The 14,217-nt window shown below is 38.6% G+C and overlaps 1 long non-coding RNA gene across 1 annotated transcript in view; it reads right to left on the reverse strand.

The window, feature by feature from the left end:
• Positions 1-10,103: 10,103 nt before the first annotated feature.
• LOC127574634 (uncharacterized) overlaps positions 10,104-14,217 on the reverse strand; it is a 65,147-nt gene continuing 61,033 nt past the window's right edge. The window contains exon 3 of the long non-coding RNA XR_007956941.1: positions 10,104-10,229. This is a non-coding gene — a long non-coding RNA (uncharacterized LOC127574634). The remainder of the gene's footprint in view (positions 10,230-14,217) is intronic.

Raw genomic sequence — 14,217 nt, forward strand, 5'->3', positions numbered from 1 at the left:
GAGCAGGGAGGTCAGGTGCACTTTACATCCAACCCTGACAACTTATGTAATCTGTAACTGGTATAAGTAGCATGACCCCATTCATTTAAACGTGACCATTAACCTCGAATAAAAAGGCAAGTGTGGTAAAATGTTATATTTATATGTCTTTATATAACATTATCTTAATATTTTCAGTTAACTTCTAGGACCCTAAGGCCATATAATAAAGTTTATATTATTTAATAAATTTTATTTTTTAATCATTTAAGCCTATTTGATCTGTTTACAACATCTTTGATTATCAGAGATATTAAAACAATGGTTCAAGGGCTCTTGACAGTAGTGAGTTCTCAGAAGGTCATCAGAATGTTCTGGGGCAAGGCTTCAGAATCCGATACCTGAGGTGTATTCACTGCTTGCTTTGTGGGAGGACACTTGGATATGGAGCATCAGCTTAGTCAGCCCATATATGGATTGGGTTAGTGTGGGCACAAGAGCACTTTGAGCAGAAGGTTCAGAAAAAGGGCCTGGCTCAATGTCACCTGACCACATCTTGCAGCTTACCACTTAAATTTCTGCTCATCTTTTCATTATTAAGTCTAAAGCAGTATTCTAAAATCTCAGAAGAATTAGAACGTCAATATATTTATCAAAAATAAAGGATACATCTGTCCATGCCTTGATAGATCTTCACCCAATAATGATAAAACTAAGCGGAAACCAATCTTTATTGTTTCTGTTAAGTGATCTTCAGATACGATTATAGCATCAGTTTGCATTCAAATCTTCAGTTATGATTATAGTTTGAATATCTTCCCTTATGAAGTAACCTTGATTATGGTCTTTGCTGTAACAAATCATATGCAAATGTAACATATATTCATCCTAATCAACCTAATCAAATTAATGCGCTGAAAGTAGTTAAAAATTTTTCAGCCTAACAGTGTACCAATCAGAAAAAATTGTTGAATAATTCTGTGAAAATGACTGTTGATATGACAGGTTCTTTTCTTATTCTAATTGCAATATCACTTGTGCTGCCTGTTGAGTTTAAATGCTTAGAAAGAGATTTTTGTCCTTCCACTTGTCATTCTCAAGTACAAAGAGAAATTCTGCAGACAAAGTTACAGTTTTCATTTCAGAACTCTTTCTGCAAGTTCACATCAGTCCATTTCCTCTTCAGTTCTAACTCTTGCTGGGTTGCTTTTAAGTTGGATTTCTTTCTGTTACCCAAGGCAAACCTAACTTAAAATGAAAGAAATGACTCAGGGTTGAGCAGACTGGAATTAGTTCACATTTTGTCAATCTAAACATATTTTTCTTACAATCATGAAAGAACCTTTTTTTTTGAGACTTTGCCATTATTTGCTGGGCCCTAGAGTTTGGCAAAGACCTTGGTGCTGAATTTAAATAGTCATAATTAGGTACATTTAAAATCACTGATCTGTGGACACTCAATTTGCTTTGTCTGTTCTTGGATTGTGATCTCTTATGACCAGGAAGAGCCTTGGCACAAATTACACCTTTTCTTTCAAAATTTTGTTTCATTAGAGCAAAATATTTGAACTCACTACAGATAATGTCTCTTGGTGTGACCCTCTCTTTTCTTGTCATTTCTGACTTTCCACCTTCACCAATTTAGTAATTCGCACCCATCTGTTATCAAGCAGATGACATCCATTTGTTGGCATAGTAACATTGAAAATTTTCCGCTGACATCAGATGGTAAGCCTTGGTTATATTGCTAGCAGTATTTATTACACATTAGATTAGAGGATGCAGCCTTTACATCTGAGCTATCTTGATGGCCAATGTTCTGGGTATAGACCACATTGATGTAATGACCTTTTAAGTGCTTCAATGCCATTTTCATGTATTAAGATGCAGAAACAAGGGAAATTATGAGGCAGATTTTACAGTCTGAAACACCCAAAAGAGAAGCTAATCCACCAGAATAACATTTTGGAAAATCTTGGCCATGTTTCCCTTTCCCCATCTTTCCCCATGATTTTACATTCATTAAAATTGCTTCTTTATATGTTGGTAATTTGTGCAGTTACAAGACTGTGTGGGTGAATAAAGCATTTAAGAGTGCAGTCCTATTTATTGGAGCATTAACTCAGGGATGAATTTATTCTGTGTGTGCTTTTTAAGTACAGATAAAAGCTTTGAGTGCTTTAGGTTTAACACAATGTTTTTGTTTGTCAAATGACTATCAGAATGCAACAAAGTGTCATAACATAAGACCTCACCAGTTGTACTATGAAGATAATTATACCACAAGGGACTATTTTTCAGTAAGCATTTTTAAATTTTATTACATTGAGTCATTGGCAGCAACGTAAAACACATTTCAAAACTTATTTCTTAATGTTTAAGGTGAACTTGGGGTAGGGGATCATACACTAAGTAACCATAATTTAAATAGGTTAATATTTAACTACTTTCATGCTAGACTACCTCAATTGTAGCAACATATCAATGAGAAATGTCCTTGCACACTGCAAAATTTTAAAGGAGCTGTTCATCTAAGGTTCGCATTTTTGTGTTAGAATATTTCATTCTGTAAATTTAAAAACAAAACATATTAGCAAATACCAACATTAGCAATTTGGGAAGCATTGTGTGATACAACAGAGTTATATTAATAGTGGACTTTATCAATGACAAAATCATAGCTGTTTGTACAATTAGTTCACAATTAGTACAATTAATTAATACAATTAGTAATATTAGTTCAAATATTGTTTTTGCACAAGAGGCCATGTTCTTTTTGTGAATGCTCCTGCAAGTAAATTTTTCATTGCACCTGTGCAGACACGTACTTGTGCATTTGACTTTGAAATGTAATTGGCATACCTTACTTGTTTTTTTTATGAGACCCAGCTTTAATGCAATAGAGGTAAGTGATCTTTAATTATAGTATATGCTCAGGCTTTAGGCTTCCATTAAAAGGTATCAAATAAGATGTGTCTTGTACAAGTTTGATAAACTGCCTGTTAATTAAGGCAGAAATCCACAACAGAACTAAACTGCTTGTGTTCTTCCTTCAGACTTCTTCAATTGATAAAAATCTTCAAATCCAAAAACAATAAATATTGAACTTGTTTAAAGTTTAATGATAAAGGTAAGGGCTGAGAACTACTTTGTATGGTTCCTTCTGATATAATCATCTTCCTAGTACAGCTGGTGAGGTCCTATGTTATGACACTGTTGTTTCACACTCTAATGCATTCTGGTAGTTGTTTGACAAACAAAAACATAATGCTGAACCTGAAGCACTCAAAGCTTTTCACTGCGCTTGAAGAGCACACATGAAGTACCTGCAAGGATTTTGTGTGCTATGTGATCAGCTTTTGGCCAAAAGCCCAGCACATTTGCCTCAGTGTGCAAGTCCTGTTAGGTCCTCTCTGATTCAATACATCTTTGGATGCCATTTGCTTAAGATTCTTCTGTGCATTTGGCTTCCAAGAACAGTCTGCCCACTCATGCTGGATCACAGAATTGTTCTGGTGCAGGGTGAGGCCATTCATCCTGTTGAGTCCATGCCTGCACCTGGTGGTCCCACTCCTCTATAATTCTGCAATTTATTTTCCCTCAAGTGCCTTTCCAATTCCCCTTTAAAAGCCCAGATTAACTCCATTTCTACCACCCTTATAGGCCACGAGTTCCTGATTGTAACCACGCTTACTATAAATGAGATAAAAATCCTCAAATCCCCTTTGTAACTTTGCCAAAAAATGCCTCCTGGTCTTTCAATCTTTCCGTAATGGGAACAACTTCTCTTTACTTGCCCTCCTAAACCTGTCATAGTCCTGTACACCTCCATCAAATCTTCTTTCACTCCTATTGGTCCATTGTGTGTGAGCTCTGCACATGTTGTGGAAGCTGTTTTAGTTTGTCTGTTGCCATGGAGTTCAATTGTGCTTAAATGTTCCCGTGAAGATTTTAAAAACCCCTTCCACTTCCCACTCACACAGTGTATCATTGATGGGAGTCTTAGCCACCCACTAGTACTCAGACTGATTGTACCCTTGACTGCTCTGTCTCCCTGGCAGCTGACTTTAACCCCTGACCTTTTGCAAACTGCAACCCAATGTCCTTGACGTCCTAATCTGACTCTTGAGGCCTAGATTCTTTCTCCCTAATTTAACCAACTATGACTCCCACCTTCTCCCTCCTCTCCCCCTGAGCATAAGGGCTTACTCCACTACAACTCCATAGTCAATGGAACTTGTGATGTACCAAGCACCCACTCGGCTTGATGTGAAACTATTGGAGGAAGAGCCTATTCATGCACAAACGATGTGAAGCTGATTCCATTCGATCCTCCAGCTTTTGTTTCCACAAAACTTGCATGGGCCTTCTGTGAATCATCAGCTTAACACATCCCTAGAAGCAAAATACGATTCTTTTGATGAAGTTCTTTGATGTTCATTATTTCATTTATTACCACTTATCTACCCTTCATTTAAAAATGCTGTAATCCCAAATCCACTATGTGGATTAACAGATTCTGTCTGGTTAAAGAGACTGAGTATTTGTGGTGATAGTTAGAACAGAGGTGGTACAGAATGGGTAACTTTTTTGTTAAACTTTAGTTAAACACTACAGAAAATCAAATTTATCCTTGCATGTCACAACTCCTAACCTTTCTGGGCATAATTTATTGCAACAATATTTTTCAAAATAGATCTGTAGTTCAACCATAATATCATAGATTTTATTTATAATGCTGTGGTATCTTGTATAATGAATAAGCAAAATCAAGAAAGTCATATATTAAAGGGGTAGAATCTGGGACCATATTTATGGTCCCAGATTTGATGAAGTGACTTTCAATAGATGTTGAATTGGGAACAAGAATCCTTTTTCACCTCTCCCTCAAAATGGTACATAGAACAATACAGCATAGGAACAGGACTATCCACATACTGTTTAAAGAAACCCTCTTGGATGCACCTAAGAAATTCTGCCCTGTCTAAGCCTCTTGCCCTAAAGAAATACCAGTCAATATTGGGGATGTTAAAGTCACCCACTATAACAACCCTGTTTCTTTTACATCTTTCCATAACCTGTCCACATATCTTTTCCTCTATCTCCCACTGGCTTTTGGGAGGCCTATAATATAATCCCATCAGAATGATTGCACCTTTCCTATTTTTCAGTTCTACACATTTTACCTTAGTGGATGAGCCCTCCAGTATGTCCTCTCCAAGTGCAGCTGTGACATTCTCTCCCTAATCAGTAATGCAACTCCTCCACCTCTTTTACTTCCCTCTCTATCACGTCTGAAACATCAAAATCCTGTAATGTTGAGCTGCCAGTCCTGTCCCTCTTGCAACCATGTCTCTAATGGCCATAATGTCAGAGTTTCATGCACTGATCAAGGCTCTAAGTTCATCTGCCTTGCCTCTAATACTCATTGCATTGAAATAAACACACTTTAGCCCATCATTCCAACCATGTTCCTTAACCTGTCCCTGCCTTTCAGACTTGCTTGTCATAACCTCTACCTTCCCATCAATCCCTCCACCTTCTGACCTGCTGCTTTGGTTCCCAACCCTTGTTTCTCTAAGATTAAAGCCTCCTGAGTAGCACTAGCTAACATCCTGCAAGGATATTGGTGCTCTCCAGTTTAGGTTCACCCCATCAATGATCAACTTGCTTTATTTCTATGCTGAGTTTAAAATCGCTATCTGTAAAATGCAACTTTAAAAGCCAATTGCACATGGCTAATTGTTATTTATGGTTCTGGTTGTAATGATGGTTATGTTTTCCTATCAAATACGCCAGCTGAGCTTTGGGCTCATTAATGATGCCTGATGGAATACTTTACAAGCCCCACATTAATCTTGTGTTTTTTCCTGTGGAATCAGTTCTCTGAAGTATCCATCTGTTATCTACTTGTTGATTTGCAGTTTTGCATTGAATTAATGCAATGTTTTTGAGACTTTTGAGACTTTACTCATAATCTGTCTAAACTTGTATTCATTTAGCGGTTTGGTCATTAAAAGCAGTTGCTTGTTTCAGTTTCTTTAATCTTTGACTTTGTTTAAACTCTTTGATAAAATTGGTTAGGAAATGCAATGGAGCAGGCATTATGGAAGCAATTGACATTTTTTCTTATCTGTTGGTTTTGGTGTTTCTAGTTACTGTCAAAAGGAAAAGAAAACTCCTGCTAATATCATCTAATTTCTTCCTTCATTCTTTTGGGATAATCCTGAATTTGTAAACCCTCTGCCTTACTAAGTAGAAACATTTTTTCACCATTCTCTCCAAACCCCTTAAAACTCTCCTGTTGAAGGAAGGAAAATGCCCTGAAGATCAATGGGTCTATTTTATCTGTGAAAGATGGAACCTTAACAACATGAATCACAAAAAAACATGGTACTGTTGGGAGCCACTGGGGCCATCATGTTTCTTTGAAAGAGCAGCTGTGTATGTCCCTATAACTTTGCCCTTTTTGTTCTTAGGCCTATAAGATTCTAAAACACCAGTTCTACTCCCTCTTTTTAAAATTATTCATGACATCAGCTTCCACCACCTTTTCAGGTGGAGTGTTCCAAATCCTATCCATTCTGAATGAGAAAGAAACTTCTCCTTGTCTTCCCTTCATATCTTTTGCCAATTATAGTAAATCTACCACATGTTTTTAAACCATTCGCCACAGGGAGTGATAGTTATCAAATCTATTCAATCTTGAAAATGTCTCTTAAGGTACCTTTTTGACTTTCTTTGTTTCAAGGAGAATTACCTTAACTTTTCCAACTTCTTTGTATAGCTGAAGTCTGGTACTATCCTTGGCTGCAAGCTTATTGCCATGCACTTGGAAAACTACTGTGGTACCATTGTGTGAAAATGGATGAAAGCAGATATGGGGTAACTACAGTCCAGTCAGCCCAATAGCAGTGGTGAGCAAATTACTGGAAAAAATTTGGAGCACTGTGGAAGTGGGTTAATGACTCTGTTAACACTGATTTCACCAAGTTAATACACTTTGGGAATTGGTATATATGGTAAATTGGTTTATTATTGTCACATATACTGAGGTACAGTGAAAAACTGTTTTGTTTGCTTTCCATTTCATTGCAACAGTGCATTGAGGTAGTACAAGGAAAAACAATAACAATGCAGAATAAAGTGTTACAGTTACAGAGAAAGTGCAGGTAGACAATAAGGAGCAATGCCATAACAGATGGATTGTGAGGTCAAGAGTCCATCTGGTCATACTAGGGGACCATTAGTTAGTCTTACAACAGCAGGTAGAAGCCATCCTTGTGCCTGGTCGTATATGCTTTCAGGCTTTTGTATCTTCTACCTGATGGGAGGGGGGCTGAAGAGAGAATATCCGGGGTGGGCGGAGTCTTTGATTATGTTGGCTGTTTTACCAAAGCAGCAAGAAGTGTAGACAGAGTCCACAGAGGGGAGGCTGGTTTCCATGATGTTCTGAGCTGTATCCACAACTCTCTGCAGTTTCTTGCAGTCTCTGGCAGAGCAGTTGCCATACCAAGCCGTGAGGTATCTGGATAGGATGCTTTCTATGGTGCATCGATAAAAGTTGGTTAGTGTCAAAGGGGACATGCCAAATTTCTTTAGCCTCCTGAGGAAGTAGAGATGCTGGTGAGCTTTTTTGACCATGGTGTCTACATGGTGGGACCAGGACAGGCTATTGGTGATGTTCACTCCTAGGAACTTAAAGCTCTCAACCCTCTTGACCTCAGCACTATTGATGTAAATGAGCACTGCCCCCCTTCTCAACCCTCTTGACCTCAGCACTATTGATGTAAATGAGCACTGCCCCCCTTCTTGAAGTCAATCAGGAAGGCAGTTGGAATAATCATTGGATGGAACTAAAGAGCCAGAGCCAAAAAATAAAGAAATTTTCTCATGAAAGGACATGAGATGCAATTGAACAAACAATTCAGGACCAAACCTGAATGGTGTGCACTTCTTTAAGCCTATCTATCAAAATAATTCACACAAAAAATTGAAAGACTTAACTTGTTGAAGAAAAATCAATAATCTTTTGATTTAATTTGAGCCAAAAATATATTGAAGTCCAATGTAGTCCTGTTTGTATGCACTTGGATATAATCATGTGATTTTAGCTATATAGTTTTATCTGGTGTTTAACAAACCAGTTTAGGAGCTGTAAACCCAGCATAACCACATAGTGTCAATAGTGATTATGTTTTTGAGTAGCTTGTCTGTACATGGTCTGCGAGAACAGATTAGTTTAATTCTAAAAGCAAAATATTGTGAGTGAGGGAAATCAGAAATGAAGGAAAACAGTTTGATAATTCTCAGCAAATCAGGTGGCATCAATGGAGAGCAAAATGAAGTTGACACTTCAGGTCCAGGGTGTTTTATCAGAACGGGGAAAAGTTGGAAGTAGAACATTTTCTAAAAGTGAGGATGAGTGGAGAGAACAAAAGAGAGGTCTAAGACTTGTTCAAAGGTTTAGGTCTTTTTCAAAAAAATAGACCTCTATTTCTGTACATATGCATTCTAACATTTGTAAGATGAGCACTTGAATCAACCAGAGCAACACACAAAATGCTGGGGGAGCTCAGTGGGTCAGGCAGCATCTGTAGAGAGAAACGGACAGTCAATGGTTCAGGTCGAATTCGAGATGAAGGGTTTTGACCTGAAATATTGACTGTCCATTTCCCTCCATATATGCTGCCTGAACCGTTGAGTTCCTCCAGCGTTTTGTATGTTGTTCCAGATTCCAGCATCTGCAGTCTCTGGTGTTCCTTCTCGAATTAATACATTTTGTTAATCAAGCTAGATAAAGAATTCAAAGTTTGCAAGGAACATTGTATTGTTTGACTTCTTAACTTGTCTGCCATACTAGTTCAGTCAAACATTTAGATATTTTTATAGAAGACATGACAATTTCTCGCTCGAGAGAGAACTCTGTAGAAAAAGGCAGGCACACTGATCAACCATGAGCCATGACGGGGGGGGGGGGGGGGGGGGGGGGGGGGGGGGGGGGGGGGGGGGGGGTTTGAGGAATAGCCTACTCCTGTTCCTTAATCCTGGGGTCTCCCTTAAGGGACATTGGTTGGTGAACTGCAAGGTGTTAAAATTATCTCCAGTTCTAGACACAAGACATTGCCTTTTGTCACCTACTTCCTCCTTCCCCATCTGCGATACTCCACATGGCCTCCCTACCCAGAAGTTTTAATCTTTGTTCCAGGTATAGGGTGTGTGGGCAGAGCCTATTGCCTTCTCTAGAAATGAGTCATCTCCTGCTAAAAGATTCAATAAACAGGAATAATGCCTGATAGCTATGTGACACAGTTAAATCCAGGTTTCAACTTTAGGATGATGCTATATGCAGAGACCAAGAAAATTACATTCTAGTATGTACAATGAAAATTATATGTCATTTTGTGGTCAGTGTTCAACAAAATGAGCAATGGGCTAGTTATAGATTATTGTAAAGATTTCCAGTATGCCACATTGATATTGAATATGAGTTGAGAAACTATAAACCTGCAGCCGAAAATAATCCTTGCATTTTAATGGATGTCACAAGCAAAAGCCAGCTATTTCCCAACCTGTGCATCTGCAAATGTTAAGTTGAGGAACACAAAGCAGGAGTCAGCCATCAGGTCCTTCAAGTCTGCCCCACCATTCAATATGATCTTGGTGATTGGTTTATTATTGTCACATGAACCAATATACAGTGAAACACTTTGTTTTGCATGCCATCCATACACTTCAGAACATATGTACATTGAAGTAGTATAAGGGAAAAGCAATAACAGAATGCAGAATATAGTGTTACAGTTACAGAGAAAGTGCAGTGCAGATAGACAATAAGGTGCAAGGGCCATGACGAAGTAAGTTGTGAGGTCAAGAGTTCATCTTTATCGTATAGGAGGTCTGTTCAATAGTCTTGTAACAACAGGATAGAAGCTGTCCTTGAGCCTCGGGGTGCATGTTTTCAAGCTTTTGTATCTTCTGCCTGATGGAAAGAGGGAGAAGAGAGAAAGTCCAAGGTGGAGGCATGGTAGTGGAGCAGTTGGTGTAACGTTATTACAGCGCCAGCGACTCAGGTTCAATTCCGGCCACTGTCTGTAAGGAGTTTGTACATTCTCTCCGTGACTGCATGGCTTTCCTCTGGGTGCTCCGATTTCCTCCCACATTCCAAAGATGTATGGGTTAGGAAGTTGTGGGCATGCTATGTTGGTGCTGGAAGTGTGGCGACACTTGCGGGCTGCCCCCAGAACACTCTGCACAAAAAAGATGTATTTCACTATGTTTTGATGTACATGTGATTAATAAAGATGTTTTGTCTTGATTATCACAGTTGATCTATGCTGGCCTCAACTCCTCTTCTGTGTCATTTCTCCATAACCCTTTATTCCTCGATCTATCAAATATTTATTGACCCCCACTTTAGGTACTTCTAATGATCCTGATCCAGCTTCCACCACCTACTGTGGCATAGAAGTCCAGAAACAATCCTTTCATCATGAGGAGGTGTACAGAAGTGAGATTGAGTGATATCGCAAGGACAACCTTGCACTCAATGTCAGCAAGGCCAAAGAATTGATTGTGGACTTCAGGAATGGGAAGTCGGGAGAACACACACCTGACCTCATTGAGGGGTCAGTGGTGGAAGGGTGAGCAGCTTCAAGTTCCTGGTCGTCAACATCTCGGAGGATCTATCCTGGGCCCAACACATTGATGTAATCACAAAGAAGGCACGCCAGTGGCTTTACTTCACTAGGAGTTTGAGGAGATTCAGTATGTCACCAAAGACTTATAAATTTCTATAGATGTTACAGTGGAGAGCATTCTGACTGGTTACATCACAGCCTGGTATGAAGGCTCCAATGCACAGGATCATAAGAGGCTGCAGAGGGTTTGTAAACTCAGCCAGCTCCATCATGGGCACAACCCTCCCCACCATTGAGGACATCTTCGAGAAACGGTGCCTCAAGAAGGCAGCATAAATCCATCACTAAAGACCCTCACCATCCAGGACATGCCCTCTTCTCTTTACTACCATTGGGGAGGAGGTACAGGAGCCCGAAGACCCATACTCAATGATTCAGGAACAGCTTCTTCCCCTCCGTCAGATTTCTGAACAGTCCATGAACCCACGAACACTATCTCATTATTACTTTGTTTTTGCACTATTTCCTTTTGTAATTTACAGTAATTTTGCATCTTAGCACTGTACTGCTGCCACAAACAACAAATTTCACATCATATAAGCAAATGATAATAAATCTAATTCTGACCCTGATCCAGCTTCCACCATCTGCTGGGGCATTGGACCAGAGACAACCCCCTCATCCCAGGAACTAGCCTGGTGAATCTCCTTTGTACTGCCTCCAATGATGCTATATCTTCTTTTTAGGTCAGGAGACCAAAACTATACACAATATCCTAGGTGAGACCTCACCAATACCCTGTACAATTGCAACAAAACCTCTCTACTTTTAAACTCCCTTTGCAATGAAGGCCAAAATGCCATTTGCCTACTTAACAATTTATTGGACTTCCTATTAGCTTTTTGTGATTCATGCAATCCCTCTACTTCAGAATAATCAAAATAATCTTGATTGTGCAAGCATCTCTAAAATGCCTTTAAAATGCATAATGTATATTTTGTAAAATGAGAACTTTTTCATGTCTGAACAATATTGGCATGATGTGTTACTTAACAGGGTTGCTACTCTGTAACAACATCTGCAGTTTATTACTTTTTTAAAAAAATATAAATGAGAGAGAAACTCTTGGAATGATTTGTAACTTGTTCATTTCATCTTTCACAAAAAATAATTATTCTTTTGGTATGAAACTAATATTTGCTTTGCAGTTTGCCAAGGAACTGAAAATTCTCTGAATAAATAAATAATTCTGTTAGATGCTCGGCTCATTTGATTATAAATAATGTACAAAGGAGGTTTAAATTATGGCTGGATCAAAAAATAAACACTTGTTATAGCTATGTGATATCCCCTTAGTACTAATGATAGGAAGCTACCATTCTAGCTAGGGGAGATAGCCCTCAGTCATTCATTCTCCTAAAGTGCACACAATATGTTTCTGATCTCGTATGAAAGTTGTGGAGAAACAAAGATCAGACAGAGCCTAAGCTTGTCTCTGCTGCAGAATTAATAATACCTGCAACACCTAATGTTCCCCTTGACTTTAAAAGAAAAATAAAGTTAAACAATTTTCTAACACTTGGCCATATTATTAGCTGATCTAAGCCTTAGACAAATTTTAACCGTTGAACTATGAAGGAAGTAATAATGTTTAAATTTACAGCTGACATAAACTTGTTTGCAATAATGGGAATCTTAGGAATTGATTTTAGTATGTTCCAACGCCAGGTGAGGAAACTGAAACCCTTATACAGGTTAGGGTATCCATGTTGGCACCTTACATTGATTATTAAAAGATTGGTTCTTGGACCTGAAACTCTACTTGGGTTATCAACGTCTGATTTATACAGACCATTGGTTTGAGATTCATGGAGGTTGTAAATCCAAGACAATATGACTGTAACATCTTATGTTGGGCAATTTGAATAGGCAGGGCAATGGGAGTGTCAGAGTAAGTGCAAATGTATTGGGTTTTGCACATGGTTTATTCAACCCTGCTGGATCTTTGAAGGTCTCTTGTTACATGTTCATGCCAGCTCCCAGTATGGTATGCACACATAATGCAAGCATTCACTCCAGCTAAAGAAACAAGGCAATATTGGTGTTGTGCGTTAATCTAACAGGCAGAGTCATGGGCTGTACACAGCAGCTATCTGTAAAGTTCATCTTGGGGGCTGGTAGTTTTGACCTGTTGTCTTCAATATAATGCCAATGGATGTTAAATTGAGCTGTTAATATACTGATTTCAACAAATGCCAGTTTGATGATTCTGTTAGGCCAAACACAAGCAATGCTCCTTTCATGTCTGCCTTTTTTTTATAATGATTTGTCTACACCCTGAGGGAGTAATTAAATCTTTTTTTATGCTAGACCATTGTTTGGTACTTGGCTAGTGAATTTATATTGTATAAACTGTAATTTTTGTTTGGGTATCAGGAGAATAATGGTAGCAGAGGCACTTATATGTAATTTGGAAAAGAGGAGAGGATTTATGTAAATGTTTGCAAATACTTTTCAGACACACTGCTTTACTATCATTTACATCCTATCATGCTTGTTTCAGCTCTCTTATAGCATAAAACAATGAGTCTTACTCCCCTGCTCTTCCTTATTGCTTAAGAAAATGATCATTTTCATTTGTTTAAACATTCCTTTTTTTTAATGTTTTCTTTTGAACAGCTTTTCAGGAAATGCTTTCCAGATTGTGATAAAAATGTTCTGCAATTTTCTTTACTCACATGTCACATCTAATTCTTTTACCAATCATCTTAAATCTGTATCCAATGGCAACCAACCTTTCTGCCAGAATCTCTGAATCTCAGAACTATAGCAAGGTTACAGCACAGAAAGATACTGTTCAGCTCCATGTAAGAACAATTTAGCCTGTCCCACTCCCTGCCCTCCCTGATTGACCTACAAGTTTTTTTTCTTTCCTTAAGTACTTATCTAGTTCCCTTTTGAATGCTATGAATAAATCTGCCTCCTCTACCCAACCTTGCAGCACATTCCAGATCCTAATCACTTGCTTTGTAAAAGAGTTTTCCTCATTATTTCACGGTTTTTTTGCCAATCACCCTTATTTCATATCCCCTAGTTTTTGATCATGCTGCCAATGGGAACAGTTTCTATAATTTTAAATCCCCTCTGTTCCAATGATACAATCATTGAAGCATAAAATTAGTTTGACACTGAAGGAGATAAGTTGGCCCATCAAATCACTACAATTGCCTCTACTTCTTGGGAGGCTAAAGAAATTTGACATGTCCCCTTTAACCCTCATCAATTTTTATAGATGCACCATAGAAAGCATCCTATCCGGATACACCACAGCTTCGTATGCCAAGTGCTCTGCCCAGGACTGCAAGAAACTAAAGAGTGTTGTGGACACAGCTCAGCACATCATGGAAATCAGCCTCCCCTCCATAGACTCTGTCTACTCTTCTCGCTGCCTTGGTAAGACAGCCAATCAAAGACCCCACCCACCCCAGACATTCTCTCTTCTTTCTAAATGTTGTGTTATGTGCATACTTTGAAATTGTGCCCTATATCCTTGTCCAGGCCATTAATGCATATCAAAAGGGCAGCCATTCCGGCAGTG

Source organism: Pristis pectinata, chromosome 1 (genome assembly GCF_009764475.1).
Source record: "Pristis pectinata isolate sPriPec2 chromosome 1, sPriPec2.1.pri, whole genome shotgun sequence".
Taxonomy (NCBI): Eukaryota; Metazoa; Chordata; class Chondrichthyes; order Rhinopristiformes; family Pristidae; genus Pristis; species Pristis pectinata.